This window comes from Pelophylax lessonae, assembly GCF_965119305.1.
Source record: "Pelophylax lessonae genome assembly, chromosome: 9".
In the NCBI taxonomy this organism is placed as follows: Eukaryota; Metazoa; Chordata; class Amphibia; order Anura; family Ranidae; genus Pelophylax; species Pelophylax lessonae.
Window position 1 is genome coordinate 21,922,572 of NC_138776.1, and position 21,915 is coordinate 21,944,486.

A 21,915-nucleotide genomic window follows, 5' to 3' on the forward strand; every position below is an offset into this window, starting at 1 on the left:
CAAGAGCGGGCTATATACATAGACCGGGTAGAGGATCGCCGCCCAGATGGATCTGGTCAGGCTTGGTCGATCAGAATTCAAGATAAGGGGGGGAAAACTGTGCGGATTCCCCATCCGGATTTCTACTGTTAAGAAGGAACTGTTGAACCCTATTGAGGCTGGCTAGCCTATGCTTACTGACTGAGAGACCTGCAGAAAGAAGACTTCAAGGCTCAGTTGTTGCTGGGACTTACAGTGGGTACGGAAAGTATTCAGACCCCCTTAAATTTTTCACTCTTTGTTATATTGCAGCCATTTGCTGAAATCATTTAAGTTCATTCTTCTTCCTCATGAATGTACACATAGCACCCCATACTGACAGAAAAACACAGAATTGTTGACATTGTTGCAGATTTATTAGAAAAGAAAAACTGAAATATCACATGGTCCTAAGTATTCAGACCCTTTGCTCAGTATTTAGTAGAAGCCCCCTTTTGATCTAATACAGCCAGGAGTCTTTTTGGGAAAGATACAACAAGTCTTTCACACCTGGATTTGGGGATTCTCTGCCATTCCTCCTTGCAGATCCTCTCCAGTTCTGTCAGGTTGGATGGTAAACGTTGGTGGACAGCCATTTTTAGGTCTCTCCAGAGATGCTCAATTGGGTTTAAGTCAGGGCTCTGGCTGGGCCATTCAAGAACAGTCACGGAGTTGTTGTGAAGCCACTCCTTCGTTATTTTAGCTGTGTGCTTAGGGTCATTGTCTTGTTGGAAGGTAAACCTTCGGCCCAGTCTGAGGTCCAGAGCACTCTGGAGAAGGTTTTTGTCCAGGATATCCCTGTACTTGGCCGCATTCATCTTTCCCTCGATTGCAACCAGTCGTCCTGTCCCTGCAGCTGAAAAACACCCCCACAGCATGATGCTGCCACCACCATGCTTCACTGTTGGGACTGTATTGGACAGGTGATGAGCAGTGCCTGGTTTTCTCCACACATACCGCTTAGAATTAAGGCCAAAAAGTTCTATTTTGGTCTCATCAGACCAGAGAATCTTATTTCTCACCATCTTGGAGTCCTTCAGGTGTTTTTTTTAGCAAACTCCATGCGGGCTTTCATGTGTCTTACACTGAGGAGAGGCTTCCGTCGGGCCACTCTGCCATAAAGCCCCGACTGGTGGAGGGCTGCAGTGATGGTTGACTTTCTACAACTTTCTCCCATCTCCTGACTGCATCTCTGGAGCTCAGCCACAGTGATCTTTGGGTTCTTCTTTACCTCTCTCACCAAGGCTCTTCTCCCCCGATAGCTCAGTTTGGCCGGACGGCCAGCTCTAGGAAGGGTTCTGGTCGTCCCAAACGTCTTCCATTTGAGGATTATGGAGGCCACTGTGCTCTTAGGAACTTTAAGTGCAGCAGAAATCTTTTTGTAACCTTGGCCAGATCTGTGCCTTGCCACAATTCTGTATCTGAGCTCTTCAGGCAGTTCCTTTGACCTCATGATTCTCATTTGCTCTGACATGCATTGTGATCTGGAAGGTCTTATATAGACAGGTGTGTGGCTTTCCTAATCAAGTCCAATCAGTATAATCAAACACAGCTGGACTCAAATGAAGGTGTAGAACCATCTCAAGGATGATCAGAAGAAATGGAAAGCACCTGAGTTAAATATATGAGTGTCACAGCAAAGGGTCAGAATACTTAGGACCATGTGATATTTCAGTTTTTCTTTTTTAATAAATCTGCAACAATGTCAACAATTCTGTGTTTTTCTGTCAGTATGGGGTGCTATGTGTACATTCATGAGGAAGAAGAATGAACTTAAATGATTTTAGCAAATGGCTGCAATATAACAAAGAGCGAACTGCATTGGGCCAACGGGCCGGCAATGGAACTCTGTGAGTGTCTGCCCAGGAGAGGAGGGCGACAACGAGAGTCTTTTGGTGGGGGGTGCCCCTGGTGCCAGGGGCCCCTGAAGAGAATTACAAACTCTCACAGGACTGGTGAGTTGCTCAGGCTCCAGCAAAAAAGTTCCTGTTGGGAGAAAACCGAGTGCTGAGTGTTGCCAAAGGAGAGGACACTGCAGGCGCCAGTTTCTGAACTGTTAATAGGTAGTCAGTGGCAGTGTTCAGGGTCGCCTTGGAGGAGCGATGCTGAGCGCCAGGTCAAGAAGACTGACAAATGGAATTGGATCACTTAGTTAGGGATGCTGGATGAGAAGGCTACCCCCGCGGGGAGGGTCTTCTCATCACCATGAGTTAGATTTGTGGTTACACAAAGCATGTATCTACAGAAGTATCTAACCCAGTTAGTTAGGATGTTATGTCCACTCACCAGTGCAGAATTTGCTTAGTGGGGGATGCATTGCCCTAAATGCACCTAACATGTATTATATTGTACAGCGGAAATTTATATATTTTTTCATGTAATTTATTTCTTGTACATTTGTTCCTTCCCTTTTCCCCCTCTCCAAGTTTGTGGGATAATCCATAGTTTTTTCCAGTAGGGATTTTTGTAGGGGGAGGCTGCCCCAGAACCAATGGGGACATGGCTCATTTATGGTGGGGGGGGGGGGGGGTGGATGTAGCACCCTCCTAGGTAGGTAAAGCCTAGTGTCTCCATCTGCTTATCAGGGGAGCCGGATTGTTAGTTTTGCCTGTGTCCATGCATGATTCATCTGGTCTGAGAGAGTGTCCCCACTGTATCCAATAGGGGAGCCTGTTGGGCAGTGGAGGAAACCCAGCCAGTGACACACAGGCTTTTGTAACTATCCCAGTGGGTTGCAACAAACAGTGGTGCACTCCCTTTAGTGGCTAAGGAAGGACATCACATTTGCAGCACTTGGTTGTATTTTTTATCCAGCACCATGCACTTTCTTATTATTGTATGAATATTTATCTATTAGTACTCATTGCTATTGCATTCATATTTGACTTTGGTTTATTATTTGATTGAACACACACCAGAGAAGCGCCTACCTCACCCCCTTCTTTTATGCATCCTGGGATATGTTATAAAAGCCAAGGGCACATGTGACAGGGTGTCTGCGTGGGAAGCCTGGTCCCAGAAGTAGGGTGACAGTTGTCTCTCCTTTTCCTGCTGTGGATGGTGGTCACAGACGGTCGGCCTCGTGAGCCAGGAGTGTGGAGCTGAGCCCAGAGGTCCAGGAGAGCTGACTAGTGGAGTTGGAGGCAGAGCAACCTTGGGAAAAACAGTGTCCATGAGTATCGGAAAGCTTGCCGGGGGTCTGCCCAGGAAGAGGACCACTCCAGGGAGAGTCAGTGGACAGGTGTCAGCACACACAGCAAGTGAGAAAGGGGGTGCCAAGTTAGAACCCTGTAGAGTAATTCAAGCAGAAACACATTATCTATCTTCACTTCAGTGGCAAGGTGAAGCAGCGGCCTTGCCGCACACTACAGCTAGTTGTCCTCACGATTGTGCATAGTTCATAGTTGGAGTATCCCACTCATCCCTTCTCCTATCCCAGTTCCAAATAAAAAACACAAAATCCAACATCACCTGGACTGATTATTGACTGAGCCAAGGACTTTCAATGCTAATTATCTGCTATCAGTTGCTAAGGGTAACCCAGGGGAATCCAGAAAGTGTAATTCTCAGCAGTCTTCTAGGGGGCAGTGCTACACTTATTATAGGCTTACCTATAGGTACAAACTACAGAGGGGGGGTTTACAACCACTTAAAGGGGGGTAAAAACTTCAGGAGCTGGTTAATGGTAAAATATTGTACGGTAGTGTGGATTGGTGACATGGAGGTTGTTGGACGGTTGTTGGAGGTTGTTGGACAGGCAGCCAATCATGTCATTAGTATACAGATATAAGACAGTTAACAGAATCCATGAGAACATTATTAGGTGTTCTAGTAAATGTCAGGAGTGTTTCCACTAAGTGATTTGCTCTATATACTTTACAAGCCATAAACCTCCCCTAACATGTACACAGCGCTTCCTCCTATAACAAGGTTTATGTATGGTTTTATGGCACGCCGCCTATAAAATCTCCGAGACACGGACCATCCCGTGAAAGTTTACTAGACATGACCCGAGCCAGATCAAACATGACGCATGGCGGACGGGATCCACACTTAGAATATACGAGGTCTATGAACGGGCGGAGTACCAACAGTATTCCAATGACTATGGAAGGAGGCTGCCATGTGTACGAGCGTTTTCCTAAGATCTGTTTATTGAATCGTCTTCATATAGGATCCATTCACACCTCAGCGCTTTGTAGTTGGAAGCTCTAAAACGCTGGAAAGGGAGAAAAAAAAAAATCAATTATTGTCGGTGGAGTTGGTGCAACATCTCCACTCCAAGTTGCTTGAAGTCGAATGCCGGAAGCTCCAAAACGTTTTGCGTGTTTTTGTGCGCATTTGCGCGTTTTTGCGTGATTTTCTGCTCAAATTTAGATTTAAAAAATTAATACAGTAATATATGAATAAATAAATGTAAAATAAATACATAAATAACTGAAAAACATCATAAATAAAAAATAAATATATAAAATAAATTAATAATATGTAATACATAAATAAATATTAATTAACTTTAAAAAAAATTAAATACATTATTATTATTATTATTATTATTGTTATTATTAATAATATATAAACACCCAAACAAAAAAAGAACAATATTATTATTATTATTATTATTATTATTATTATTAATAATAATAACCACTTGCTGACCGCCAGCAGTACATATACTACGGCAGGTCGGCTCTGTCCAGCAAAACTACGTAACTGTACATCGCTTCGCTGGACTGTGAGTGAGGGTGCGCGTGTGCCCATTTGCCATAGGGGGAGCCAATCAGCAGGTCCCGCGACCGAGATTGCCGCCGGGCACCCGCAATCGCTCCCCATAGAGACAGAACGGCAGTCTGCCGTTGTTAACACAACAGACCGCTGTTCTGTAAGTAATGAACACAGGGATCCTTCTATTTAGGAACACAGGTCTCTGTGATCCTAACACATTACCCAGCCCATACCAGTATAGAATACCAGTATAAAACTCTCCTCCCACACTGACGTCAGCCGGCGGGGGAGACCTAATGCGCGTGCCTGGCAATGGCCGCGCATGCGCATTAGACCTCCCCGTCGGAAAGCATTATTCAATGTATTCCTATGGGGATTTTGGCGACACGCTGGAGGTCCTCACATAGCGTGACTTGCTTTAGCACTCAGGCTGCACAGCATGAGGAGTGCCGCACCGGCCGGTCCATTACTGATTCTGGGTGCGCCCTAGGCGGCTGCCTAGGTCGCCTTATAGGTAGTGCCGGCCCTGATAGCAGTGTACAAATACCGTACTGGTGACCCTAGCATAGGGAACAAACTTTTCAGAGAAAGGGAATTCAATAAGACACGGGGCCACACAAAACTAGAAGAAAAGCAGTTTAACCTTAAACTGTGTAAAGGGTTCTTTACTGTCAGAGCAGTAAGGATGTGGAATTCTCTTCCACAAGCAGTGGTATCAGCAGGGAGCATTGATAGTTTCAAAAATGTATTAGATGGACACCTTAACGACCACAGCATACAGGGGTATACAATGTACAACATACAGGGGTATACAATGTACAACATACAGGGGTATACAATGTACAACATACAGGGGTATACAATGAACAACATACAGGGGTATACAATGAACAACATACAGGGGTATACAATGAACAACATACAGGGGTATACAATGAACAACATACAGGGGTATACAATGAACAACATACAGGGGTATACAATGTACAACATACAGGGGTATACAATGTACAACATACAGGGGTATACAATGAACAACATACAGGGGTATACAATGTACAACATACAGGGGTATACAATGTACAACATACAGGGGAATACAATGTACAACATACAGGGGTATACAATGAACAACATACAGGGGTATACAATGTACAACATACAGGGGTATACAATGTACAACATACAGGGGTATACAATGTACAACATACAGGGGTATACAATGAACAACATACAGGGGTATACAATGTACAACATACAGGGGTATACAATGAACAACATACAGGGGTATACAATGTACAACATACAGGGGTATACAATGAACAACATACAGGGGTATACAATGTACAACATACAGGGGTATACAATGTACAACATACAGGGGTATACAATGGACGATTAACAGCAAACACACACATCATAGGATGAACTGGATGGACTGGTCTCTTTTTTCAACCTCACTAACTATGTAACTATGGGTACATCATTTTCTTGTACCGGTCACCTGTCCACAGTACAATGCGGGTGCGTGGGCGGCTCTTAATGGGTTAATAATGGTGTGCTGTGACTGAATGTGCACTATAGGAGCTGGACCCCGTGAAAGGGATTTTGAGAATGTGCATTGCTGACCAGACCTCACTGGGAAGATCTGGGCGGAGCTGGGAACACCCATTGCACCCCAACAAAGTCAAAATGCACAAAAAAAAGTTACATTTTAAGGTGGCAGTACATTGTTAGAATAGTTCAGTGCTCCCTCCAGGGATATCGGAATTTGTCCAGGATTAAAGGAAAACTGTCAGATATCAGAGCCGCTCACTGTCCTGACCTTTGCTAGGAGATCGAACGGCCTCACAGCACGACACCGACCTGACATTTCTACACTGACAGGGAGATGACAAGTCAGCAATGGAGGAATTTCTGAGTGGTAAGGGGAACGATTATACCAATTCAAAAGTGAAGATTCAGATGATCGCTAATGTCCACAGGTGAGGGATTTTCTTCAAGGTGGACCCTGCGATAGGATCGATCGTTGTTTTATCATAATATAGGATTTTACCATTATACAGTTATATTGTCAATCATGAATAGGAATGGGCTCAGGCATGTTCGGATCCTAGTCCCAACCCACCTGAGCAATTCCACCAGGAAGCCCTCACTGCACACCACCAATCATAGGCAGCCTAGTCAGGCCATGTGTATGTGCAGCTGCGGGCCGAGAAATGCCTCACTGTCTATGATTGGCGGTGTGCAGTGAGGGCTTCCAGGTGGGTTGGGACTAGGATCCAAATGCGCCGGAGCCCATCCCTAATCATAAATACCGTGTACACCACCAGCAGCCCCAGGTGGGTCGCTTATCACTTGGATCCCCGGTGTACAGTGTATTCTGGAGCGGCCATGTTCTTGTAGCCTCTAATATAGCTGCTGCTGCCCCCCAGACAACCCTTCAGGCAGCTTCAGAGCAGAGGAATGGATGCGGGGAGAGAGGACAGAGCACTGCAGGACTATCTGCAATCACAGAGAGGAAGAGAACACTGTCATTACAAGGCTGTGAGCAGCCCATTTAAGCTCCACCCATTACCTGGGACCACAGATAAGAAGAGGACACTGTCATTATAGGGCTGTGAGCAGCCCATTTGAGCTCCACCCACCACCCGGGACCACAGAGTGGAAGAGGACACTGTCATTACAGGGCTGTGAGCAGCACATTTAAGCTCCACCCACCACCCAGGACCACAGAGAAGAAGAGGACACTGTCATTACACGGCTGTGAGCAGCCCATTTAAGCTCCACCCACCACCTGGGACCACAGAGAAGAAGAGGACACTGTCATTACAGGGCTGCGAGCAGACCTTTTTTTAGCTCCGCCCACCCCCCAGGACCACAGAGAGGAAGAGGACACTGTCATTACAGGGCTGTGAGCAGCCCATTTGAGCTCCACCCACCACCCGGGACCACAGAGTGGAAGAGGACACTGTCATTACAGGGCTGTGAGCAGCCCATTTGAGCTCCATCCACCACCCGGGACCACGGAGAGGAAGGGGACACTGTCATTACAGGGCTGTGAGCAGCCCATTTGAGCACCACCCGGGACCACAGAGTGGAAGAGGACACTGTCATTACAGGGCTGTGAGCAGCCCATTTGAGCTCCAACCACCACCCGGGACCACAGAGTGGAAGAGGACACTGTCATTACAGGGCTGTGAGCAGCCCATTTGAGCTCCATCCACCACCCGGGACCACGGAGAGGAAGAGGACACTGTCATTACAGGGCTGTGAGCAGCCCATTTGAGCTCCAACCACCACCCGGGACCACAGAGTGGAAGAGGACACTGTCATTACAGGGCTGTGAGCAGCCCATTTGAGCTCCATCCACCACCCGGGACCACGGAGAGGAAGAGGACACTGTCATTACAGGGCTGTGAGCAGCCCATTTGAGCTCCATCCACCACCCGGGACCACAGAGAAGAAGAGGACATTGTCATTAAAGGGCTGTGAGCAGCACATTTAAGCTCCACCCACCACCCGGGACCACAGAGTGGAAGAGGACACTGTCATTACAGGGCTGTGAGCAGCCTATATAACCAGTTTGGCTCCAGAGCAATTATTTTTCTTTGTCGCATACATGTAAAAATCCTAATTTGTAGCAATAAAATTACATAAACCCCCAGAACATTATGTATTTTCTGAAAGCAGAGACCCTGTAAAATAAAAAGGTGATAGTTTAAAAATTAAGTTTCATGCGATGTGTGCGCAACTGTTTATTAAACGCAAATTTTACCGAAAAATATAATAAAATGAATTTTAGCGCAAGACTACGCTATATAATACCCATTTTTGGTTAAAATATAAAAGATCAGGTTGCATCGAGTAAATAGATACCCAACATTCCATGTTTTAAAATTGCATGCGCCCGTGACATCGCCAAAAACAATGGTGTCTGAAAATCACCATAGGTGAGAGCATTTGAAAAGCATTTACAACTCATCAGTTTAGAGTTAACTAGTAGATCTTGTGGTAGAATAATGGACCCTGGGCTGCGTTTGCGCAGGTGTATGGGGCAACAGGGGTTTTGGCCATTTTTATTATATTATCATTTTTTGTTTTTTACTTTTATTTTTTTATTTATGTTTACGTGATTGCGATCACAAGGGGTTAATAAACACCCATCAGACTGTGATCAAAGCCTGTGATCTATGCCCAAAGAACTGAACTTGTTAAGCTCCACCCACCACCCAGGACCACAGAGAGGAATAGGACACTCTCATTCAGGGCCAGGACAAGGGGTGGACAGAAGGGAGGCTGCCCTGGGCGCAGTGTGTGTTGTAGGGATGGCGCTGCAGGTTCCTTCTACTATAAGGCTGACAGGAGTAGTAACAGTGACATCCTCTACTTCTGTCCACCCAGTGCTGGAAGCAGCAAGGAGAGGAGGAGAGGGCCGGGAGGAGGTGTGGGCTGTGCTGTCTCTTCCCCTCCTCCTCATAGGCTTGTACATAAGGAAGGGGGGGTGCAACCTGGCATCTTTGCCCTGGGCACATGATGATCTTGTCCCGGCACTGTTGTCATTACAGGGCTGTGAGCAGCCCATTTAAGCTCCACCCACCACCCAGGATCACAGAGAGGAATAGGATACTGTCATTACAGGGCTGTGAGCAGCCCATCTAAGCTCTATCCACCACCCAGGATCACAGACAGGAAGAGGACATGGTCATCACAGGGCTGTGAGCAGCCCATTTAAGCCCCGCCCAGCACCCGGGATCACAGATAGGAAGAGGAAACGGAGCTGCTGTCGATTGTAGGAAGGACAAAGCCTACTGGGAGGAACTTGTGGGGAATGCAGTCCCCAGGAAAATGTTATAGATTGTCTCTGGGACTACATATCTCAGCATTACCAGAGCTCAGTAGGGAGGAACAGGAAGGACAATTCCAGAACTCTGGACAGTCTCAGGGAGGACATGGTGGAACACACATGGTGTAGCCAGCTGCTGCTGGGTTGTTTGCTGCAGTATTGGGAACACAGAAAGGCTGAGTAGTGGACACCACCTGGTCCGTGGGAAGGCCACTATTGAGTCTGGTATCACCACCTGATTGGAGAGGACTTCATCTGAAATTGCTGAACCCCAGACGGAGAGTGGGAGAAGACAGGTCAGTTGGTGAGAGGCTGCTGGCCATACCCTGCCACACCCTACTTAATATTGAGCGCTCCAACACTGGATTTGGGCCCCAACGCACTGGCCAGTAGGGGAGGGTTTGCCAAAGACTACCAGACCATTGTCCTAGCATCACTCATTAGTATACAAATTAGGGGACAGTCACTGGCCTGCTTGTTTATTACCAATTGTAGATGTTATTTTGTATCTGTTCCATATATTTGTTGAAGTATTTATTGCCATTCTCCATTCTTTGATTGTTGAAGTATTGTGCATTGTTATAGTAAATATCCATCCTTCGGGCTTAATAGGTCGGGGAGCAGGGTGCCGCTTGGAGAGTGGTGGGCTCTGGGAACAGAGGACCCAAGAAGACAGCAGCTTTTTCGGAGGTGAGCGATACATCCTAGCCTCAGACTTCATAGCGGACGTGTTCTTCTCTGTCTCGTGTTTTTCCTGTCTCTAAGCTGTCAGACTTCAGACAATGGGAAGACGGATTCTCATCAATGCAGAGCCGGGCTCCTCACAGAACACAATGTAATTCTACTTCTCACTATGAGGGGTGACTCAGGCTAGACTGTGGAATGTCCTCCTTCTATACAATTAAATTGTCATTTCTTCTCGGTCATGGACACCTACCTCCCCCGTGTTTGTGTATGACAAGCAGGAGGGACCGGGCTCCATGTTTATTCCGGCTTCAAGGATTTGTACTTCCATGTAAAATATTCTTCAATTCATCAAAAGATGGAATAAGGAGGCTGCCATTGTGACTCCTGGAAATGAGAGTTGCTTGGCTTTGTTGGGCCAGTGGCTTCAGGACTTTCTGGGTCCCTGATCTGGATTGGGAATGCTAATTCTACTTGTCCTGGGTTTGGGACTCGTGCGGTACGGTTCGGTACGGTTCGCTTTTCCACTTATGGCGCTTTTCCACTGCATGGAACCGAATGGTTCGGCTCGCTTTTGTGCTTTTCCACTGCATGGTACCGCATGGTACAGGTGTAGGACCGGTTCGGCACGGTACGGTACGGCGGCGCTTTTTCACTACATGGAACTACATGGCTCGCTTAAACAGTACCACCTCAGTTGTGGTTCCAAGAGGGCCCTACCGGTACCATATCCCACAATCCTTTGCATGCAGCCTTGACTGTTTGTCACTACTAGCTACTGATTGGTCAGAGAATCGTTGTTATCCTACCCACTTACTTTAGTACTACTTTAGTGGAAAAGCAAACCGTACCGAACTTTTCCAACACCGTACCATGCGGTACCATGCAGTGGAAAACCAAACCGGGCCAAGCAGGGCCGAGTAGAGCCGAGCCGGTACTTGCAGTAGAAAAGTGCCATAATAGTAAGTAGGTGGGATAACAACGATTCTCTGACCAATCAGTGGCTAGTAGTGACAAACAGTCAAGGCTGCATGCAAAGGATTGTGGGATATGGTATAGGTACGGAACGCTTGGAACCACAACCGAGGTGGTACTGTTTAAGCGTACCGTACCGTTCGGTTCCATGTAGTGGAAAAGCGCCGCCCTACCGTACCGTACCGAATCGTTCCAACACCGTACCATGCGGTACCATGCAGTGGAAAAGCGCAAAAGCGACCCGAACCGGTTGGTTCCATGCAGTGGAATAGCGCCATAATTCCCAGAAAGCAGAAATTTCATGTTTATTATGAATGCGCGGGTAAATGGCGAGGCTTTTTTCGCATTTCAAATTTAAATCATGGAGTAATCACTAATTCAATGAAGAATTTGCAAACTGAGGATGAGCCCCGCCCCCAGGTGACCTCAATCAGGCCAGAAACAATGTTTCTTTATTAGATTGGCAGCATTTTCATGGATACAATAATTAAAGTGCAGAGAAGAGCAACTGAACTGATAAGAGGCATGGAGGAGCTCAGCTATGAGGAGAGATTAGAGGAACTGAATTTATTCTCTCTTGAGAAGAGGAGATTAAGGGGGGGGGGGATATGATCACCATGTATAAATACATAAGGGGGGATATGATCACCATGTATAAATACATAAGGGGGGATATGATCACCATGTATAAATACATAAGGGGGGGATATGATCACCATGTATAAATACATAAGGGGGGATATGATCACCATGTATAAATACATAAGGGGGGATATGATCTCCATGTATAAATACATAAGGGGGGGGGATATGATCACCATGTATAAATACATAAGGGGGGATATGATCACCATGTATAAATACATAAGGGGGGGATATGATCACCGTGTATAAATACATAAGGGGGGGGTGGTATGATCACCATGTATAAATACATAAGGGGGGGTATGATCTCCACGTATAAATACATAAGGGGGGATATGATCACCATGTATAAATACATAAGGGGGATATGATCACCATGTATAAATACATAAGGGGGGGATATGATCTCCATGTATAAATACATAAGGGGGGATATGATCAACATGTATAAATACATAAGGGGGGATATGATCACCAATTATAAATACATAAGGGGGGATATGATCACCATGTATAAATACATAAGGGGGGATATGATCACCATGTATAAATACATAAGGGGGGATATGATCACCAAGTATAAATACATAAGGGGGATATGATCACCATGTATAAATACATAAGGGGGGGGATATGATTACCAAGTATAAATACATAAGGGGGGATATGATCACCATGTATAAATACATAAGGGGGGATATGATCACCATGTATAAATACATAAGGGGGGGATATGATCAACATGTATAAATACATAAGGGGGGGATATGATCACCAATCATAAATACATAAGGGGGGATATGATCTCCATATATAAATACATAAGGGGGGATATGATCACCATGTATAAATACATAAGGGGGGATATGATCACCAAGTATAAATACATAAGGGGGATATGATCACCATGTATAAATACATAAGGGGGGGATATGATCACCATGTATAAATACATAAGGGGGGGATATGATCACCATGTATAAATACATAAGGGGGGGATATGATCACCGTGTATAAATACATAAGGGGGGGTGGTATGATCACCATGTATAAATACATAAGGGGGGATATGATCTCCATATATAAATACATAAGGGAGATATGATCACCATGTATAAATACATAAGGGGGGATATGATCACCAAGTATAAATACATAAGGGGGATATGATCACCATGTATAAATACATAAGGGGGGATATGATCACCATGTATAAATACATAAGGGGGGGGGGTGGTATGATCACCATGTATAAATACATAAGGGGGGGTATGATCACCATGTATAAATACATAAGGGGGGGTATGATCACCATGTATAAATACATAAGGGGGTATATGATCACCATGTATAAATACATAAGGGGGGATATGATCACCGTGTATAAATACATAAGGGGGGGGGGGTGGTATGATCACCATGTATAAATACATAAGGGGGGGTATGATCACCATGTATAAATACATAAGGGGGGGTATGATCTCCTACGTATAAATACATAAGGGGCAGTATGATCACCAGTATAAATACATAAGAGGGGATATGATCACCATGTATAAATACATAAGGGGGGGGGATATGATCACCATGTATAAATACATAAGGGGGATATGATCACCATGTATAAATACATAAGGGGGGATATGATCTCCATGTATAAATACATAAGGGGGGATATGATCAACATGTATAAATACATAAGGGGGGATATGATCACCAATTATAAATACATAAGGGGGGATATGATCACCAATTATAAATACATAAGGGGGGATATGATCACCATGTATAAATACATAAGGGGGGATATGATCACCATGTATAAATACATAAGGGGGGGATATGATCACCAAGTATAAATACATAAGGGGGATATGATCACCATGTATAAATACATAAGGGGGGGGGGATATGATTACCAAGTATAAATACATAAGGGGGGATATGATCACCATGTATAAATACATAAGGGGGGATATGATCAACATGTATAAATACATAAGGGGGGGATATGATCACCAATCATAAATACATAAGGGGGGATATGATCTCCATGTATAAATACATAAGGGGGATATGATCACCATGTATAAATACATAAGGGGGGATATGATCACCAAGTATAAATACATAAGGGGGATATGATCACCATGTATAAATACATAAGGGGGGGATATGATCACCATGTATAAATACATAAGGGGGGGGGGGGGATATGATCACCATGTAAAAAAATATAAGGGGGGTTTGCATATGATTGCATATATTTTTTCCCCTTCTATTGGTTGAACTGGATAGACTTGTGTCTTTTTTCAACCAGACTAACTATGTAATATTATTAATAATTAATTTTATTACAGATATTCAGGGCTTTTTTTTCAGCGGGAACGCGGGGGAACGCAGTTCCGGCACCTCCAGTCTGAATGTATGCAATGGCAAAGGGCTTATTGATGCTGGCTGCCGGGGGAACTATTTTTGCTGGGGGGCTATTGTTATTGGGGGGGGGGTCTATTGTTGCAAGGGAGGATTTATCGTTGCTGGGGGGCTATTGCTGTTTGCAGGGGATTTATTTTACAGTTTTTTTTTCCTATTGTTGCAGGGGAAGATTTATTGTTGCTGGAGGGACCTATTGTTGGGGGGGTCTAATTATTATGATATTATCACACAAATTTGTATAATTATCATTATTATTATTATTACAGTCATTTATTTGATTAGTATTACAGGTGTATATATATATATACACTGCCTGGCCAAAAAAAAAAAAGTTGCCACCTGAAATTAACTAAGCAACTAACTAAACTAAGCATGCAGTAGCTCTCCTATTGGATATTACTGCATTTGCCCAAAGAATGAGGTCAGCTGACTACTTGAATATACTGAATGACCAGGTTGTTCCATCATTGGACTTTTTTTTCCCTGATGGCACGGGAAAATCCCAAGATGGCAATGCCAGGATTCATCGGGGTCAAATTGTGAAAGAGTGGTTCGGGGAGGATGAGACATCATTGTCACACATGGATTGGCCACCACAGAGCCTAGATCTTACCCCCATTGAGAATCTTTGGGATGTGCTGGAGAAGGCTTTGCGCAGTGCTCCGACTCTCCCATCATCAATACAAGATCTTGGTGAAAAATGAATGCAACACTGGAGGGAAATAAATCTTGTGATATTGCTGAAGCTTATCGAAACAATGCCACAGCGAATGCGTGCCGTAACCAAAGCCAACAAAATATGAGTGTGTGGCCTTTTTGTTTTTTTTTGGTAGCGACTGCACAAGAGCCTCGGCTGTCCCAATATCTCCCACCTTAATGGGCTCACACAGCAGTGGGTGCCATTGGCCCCTGCCGCTTTCAATCACAACCAGTGAGCCAATGAGGAGAGAGTGGAGGGTGGGGCCGAGCCGCTCTCAGTGTGTGAATGGACAATATCTCTTCACAGGAGTGTGGCTCGGGAAGAAGCCTGCTCGAGTGCTCACATAGCCAGAGGCTTGATATTGGGGGGAACTCGGCAGGGGGGAGGAGCCAGGACCACCAGTGGGGGACCCGAGAAGAGAAGGATCGGGACTGCTCTGTGAAAAACCATTACAGAGCAGGTAAGTACAACATGTTTATTATTTAAAAAAAAAAAAATTACAACCTACAATAATTTTAATGCAAAGAATGCATTAAAGTAAAACACAGTCTGCCGTAAGAACCACTTTACTATTAAAGTTATTCATATAATCTTTATCATTATTACATGTATTTATATCATAATTTTATTACAGATATTATTAAAATTATTATTGTTATTATTACTACTACAGTCACTTATATAATTATTAATAAAGTATTATTATTATTACTACTTCAAGTATTTATATAATTATCATTACAAGCATTTATATCGTTATAATTAATACAGGTATTTATAAAAAGTATTATTACAGGCATGTATATTATTATTGCCATTTATTTTATTATTATTATTAATATTAATATTATTATAACTACTCATATTACAGATATATGTATTATTAATATTGTTGATACGGGTATTTATAGAGTTATCTTTAATATTACTATTACAGATATTTATATTATTATTATTGTTATTATTTCTACAGGCATTTATATAATTATTGTTATTCATTTATTATTATTATCATTATTATTAATATAACTGCAAATGTTTATATAATTATCATTACAGCTATTTATATCAATTATTACTATTACAGGTATTTATAAAATTATTATTACAGTCGTGTATGTTCAAATTATTAATATTGGCATTTTTTTTAATATTGTTATTATTCATATTACAAATGTACTTAATATTATTATTATTACTATAGTTATCATTGTTGTTACAATTACAGATATTTATGTTATTATTATCACTAAATGCACTTCTATAATTATTACTACATGTATTTATATAATTGTCAATATTTATAAAATTATTACAGTCATGTATATTAAAATTATTATTATTAATCACATTTTTTAAATATTATTATTATTCATATTACAAATGTATTTAATATTATTAGTATTAATATTACAGGTATTTATACAGTTATTACAGATATTTATGTTATTGTTATTACTACAGGCACTTCTACAGTTATTACTACAAGTATTTATATAATTATCAATACCTGTATTTATAAAATTATTATTATTATTGTTGCCATTTATTTTCTTATTGTTATTAATTTTAATATTACTACTCATATTACATATATGTATTATTAATATTGTTAATACAGGTATTTCTAGAGTTATCATTATTATTACTATTACAGATATTTATATTAATATTATTGTTAATATTTCTACAGGCATTTATATAACTATTGTTATTAAGTTTTTATTATAATTATTATAACTGCAAATATTTAAATAATTATCATTACAGGTTTTTATATCTATTAGTATTATAGGTTTATAAAATTATTATTACAGTCGTGTATGTTCAAATTATTATTATTAGCATTTTGTTTATATTGTTATCATTTATATTACAAATGTATTTATTATTATTACAGGTATTTATACAGTTATTATTATTATTACTACAGATATTTATGTTATTATTATTACTAAATGCACTTCTATAATTATTACTACATGTATTTATATCATTAATAATACAGGTATTTATAAAATTATTACAGTCATGTATTTTAAGATTATCATTATTATTGGCATTTTTTTTAAATATTATTCATAATACAAATGTATTTATTATTATTATTACAGGTATTTATACAGTTATTATTACAGATATTTATGTTATTACTACAGGCACTTCTACAGTTATTACTACAAGTATTTATATAATTATCAATACCGGTATTTATAAAATTATTATTATTATTGTTGCCATTTATTTTCTTATTGTTATTAATTTTAATATTACTACTCATATTACATATATGTATTATTAATATTGTTAATACAGGTATTTCTAGAGTTATCATTATTATTACTATTACAGATATTTATATTAATATTATTGTTAATCTTTCTACAGGCATTTATATAACTATTGTTATTAGGTTTTTTATTATTATAACTGCAAATATTTAAATAATTATCATAACAGGTATTTATATCTATTAGTATTATAGGTGTTTATAAAATTATTATTACAGTCGTGTATGTTCAAATTATTATTATTAGCATTTTGTTTATATTGTTATCATTTATATTACAAATGTATTTATTATTATTACAGGTATTTATACAGTTATTATTATTATTACTACAGATATTTATGTTATTATTATTACTAAATGCACTTCTATAATTATTACTACATGTATTTATATAATTGTCAATATTTATAAAATTATTACAGTCATGTATATTAAAATTATTATTATTAATCGCATTTTTTAAATATTATTATTCATATTACAAATGTAATTGTTACAATTACAGATATTTATGTTATTATTATCACTAAATGCACTTCTATAATTATTACTACATGTATTTATATAATTGTCAATATTTATAAAATTATTACAGTCATGTATATTAAAATTATTATTATTAATCGCATTTTTTAAATATTATTAAATATTATTACTACATGTATTTATATAATTATTACTACATGTATTTATATAATTGTCAATATTTATAAAATTATTACAGTCATGTATATTAAAATTATTATTAATCGCATTTTTTAAATATTATTAAATATTATTACTACATGTATTTATATAATTGTCAATATTTATAAAATTATTACAGTCATGTATATTAAAATTATTATTATTAATCGCATTTTTTATATAATTGTCAATATTTTTTTAATATTATTAAATATTATTACTACATGTATTTATATAATTGTCAATATTTATAAAATTATTACAGTCATGTATATTAAAATTATTATTCATAATACAAAGCACACAAGCACAGAGAGAACATGTGAACTCCACGCGTGTCTGTTGAAGTATAGGTACAGTATTTCAGGGATGAAGCGGTGAAGCAGCTTCTCCTCTTCCATGTAGAGGAATGTCCTCCCCGGACGGCACGCCGTGTACATTACACACAAGGATCTGTGTTCAGGAGATGAGGGTCTCAGTGTTTTCCTTCTCTCTGGGCCGGGCCGGAGGTACAGAGCCTCATTCAGGTTAGGTACATTCCAGAGCGCCGGCATTACATCACCGCCAGATCCCAACACGTTTCCCTCCACACATCTCCTCCACACTTTGATACATTGTGACTTTGTTCCTCACCCTACAATGAACAGTGAGGAGGAAAAAGCTGCTTTTCTTCATCCGCTCACAGGCCACCATTCACAGGCTGGGTATAAAAACGGGACTGAAACGGTTAAAAATTAACACACGAGGTGCCAATAAGGACACATTCTATGTACAGGCAGGAAATCTGCTCCATATTAACCTTTTATTTACCAAATCCACAATGGTCCCTAACGCTGTGCCAGAAACGTCTTCTACAGGGTCACCTCTCCATCAGCATTTTCATGCGTTCTTCATGGGCTGCCATTGATGTCTATGGGGCCAAAAACTCGCATTGATGGACTGAAGAAGCACCTGTAGTATTTTCTCTCATAGAGCACTGAGGGCAACGTTCCAGATATGGGAGCCTCAAGTGCGGCCCCCGACATTACCAATGGCCACGCATAAATTTCAGTAAATATTCTTTGTCAGAGACAGGCTATATACAGAGACTGCAGACATACTACAAGAGATGGTCAGAGACTGTAGATATGATACAGGAGATAATCAGAGACTGCAGACATATTACAGGAGATGGTCAGAGACTGAGGACATGATACAAGAGATGGTTAGAGGCTGCAGACATGATACAAGAGGCGGTCAGAGACTGCGGACATGATGCAAGAGATAGTCAGAGGCTGTAGACATGATAGAAGAGATGGTCAGAGACTGCAGACATTGTAAAAGAGATGGTCAGAGACTGTGGACATAATACAAAAGATGGTCAGAGACTGCAAACATAATACAAGAGATGGTCAGAGACTGCAGCCATTGTTAAAGAGGTAAACAGAGACTGTGGACATGATACAAGAGATACTCAGACTGTGGACATGATGCAAGAGATGGTCAGAGACTGTGGACATGATACAAGAAATGGTCAGAGACTGCAGCCATTGTTAAAGAGATAACCAGAGACTGTGGACATGATGCAAGAGATGGTCAGAGGCTGAAGACATGATACAAGCGATAGTCAGAGAGTGTGGACATGATACAAGAGATGGTCAGAGACTGTGGACATGGTGCAGGAGAGGGTCAGAGACTGCAGACATAGTGTGGGAGATGGTCAGAGACTGAGGACATGATGCAAGAGATGGTCAGAAACTGCAGACATGATACAAGAGATAGTCAGAGATTGTGGACATGTTGCAGGAGATGGACGGAGACTGAGGACATAGTGTGGGAGTTGGTCAGAGACTGTAGACATGATACAGGAGATGGTCAGAAACCACAGACATGATACAAGAGATGGCCAGAGATTGTGGACATGGTGCAGGAGATGGTTAGAGACTGAGGACATAATACAAGATATGGTCAAAGACTGGGGACATGGTGCAGGAGATGGTCAGAGATTTAGGACATAAAACAAGATATGGTCAGAGACTGAGGACATAGTGCGGGAGATGGTCAGAGACTGCAGACATGATACAAGAGATGGTCAGAGACTGCAGACATGATACAAGAGATGGTCTGAGACTGCAGACAGGATACAGAAGATGGTCAGAACTGTGAACCTGCTATAGGAATTGTTGGAGACTGGGGATAGTCATGAACTGAAGTCACATTACATGAGAATGTTAGAAAGCACTACCATAACAGGGCAATAGAGAAACAAAGGTTAGTGGTGGTAGCCTGGCAGGGGCCCCGAGAGCAGCACAAAAAGTGCCAAAGACCCCACAGGTTGGGTACCAGGCCCATATAGGTATAGGAACCTCTTGTTGTGTCATTCAATATGTTAGATTGCAGACTGTTCATATCCTAATAGAATAACCCTTAACATCACACGGATAACTCTCCCCAACCACAAGCCTTGGAAGTATGGCTGAAGCCATAAGAGCAGACCCAACCTCGCCTGATACAGGCTCTACTCCAACCAATCAAGAGATCCACCTAAACACACACAGACATTCCACCCTCTCTTCCTCTGTATAGCGAACTGAGATTCCGGCAATGTATAGTACAAGGAGAGCAAGGAGCACATACTGGTGGGACTAGATGCAGCCATGTGCCCAACACCTGTGAAAATGCCTCTGTCACTAAAAAGTAAAATAATATAAAGTCACAGTTTGCAGGTTTATCAGTGCTTGGTGTACACAATGCCATGTCTACCAATACTGAGCCCTCCATCTGGTGAAACTCTGCAGAACGTTTTCCTGGAGGTCTGAAATGCGGAAATCAAACTGAAATATAGAAATCCAAGAGCAATCCAAACTATGGCCAATCTGTGGCTGGCTGTGTAATAAGCTAATGTCCTCCATATGTACCAACAACCACATGGTGGGGGAGCACCCACACTTTAAATTTCTATTTATTTATATTTTATTTTTATTTATTTATATTAAATAAAATAATTTAGATAGATAGATAGATAGATAGATAGATAGATAGATAGATAGATAGATAGATAGATAGATAGATAGATAGATAGATAGATAGATAGATAGATAGATAGATAGAAAAATAATTATTTTTTAGATTTTTTCTGAGAGAGAGCTTTTTTTGGTGGTATTTTCTGTGGGGTTTTTTTCTTGCTAAACAAAAAAAGAAAAGACTGCAAATTTTGAACACCCCCCCCCCCCAAAAAAAAAAACGTTTTTCTTTTATAAAATGTTGCAAGTAAGTCATTTTTCTTCTTCACTGATGGGCGCTGATGAGGCTGCACTGATGGAGACTGATAGGCTACATTGATGGGCACTGATGAGGCGGCACTGAAGGGGACTGGTGAGCCTGCACTGATAGGCTGCACTGATGAGCACTGATGAGGCGGCACTGATGGAGACTGATAGGCTACATTGATGGGCACTGATGAGGCGGCACTGATGGGGACTGATGAGCCTGCACTGATGAGCACTGATGAGGTGGCACTGATGGGGACTGATAGGCTACATTGATGGGCACTGATGAGCACTAATGAGGCGGCACTGATGGGGACTGATAGGCTACATTGATGGGCACTGATAGGCTGCACTGATGGGCACTGATGAGGCCGCACTGATGAGGTGGCACTGATGGGGACTGATTGACTATCAATGTAGCCTCTGATAAGCACTGATGAGCCTGCGCTAATGGGCACTGATAGGCTGCACTGTGGGCACTGATAGGCTGCACTGATGGGCACTGATGAGGCTGTACTGATGAGCACTGATGGAGACTGATAGGCTACATTGGTGGGCACTGATGAACCTGCACTGATGGGCACCGATAGGCCGCACTGATGGGCACTGATGAGGTGGCACTGATGGGGACTGATAGGCTACATTGATGGGCACTGAT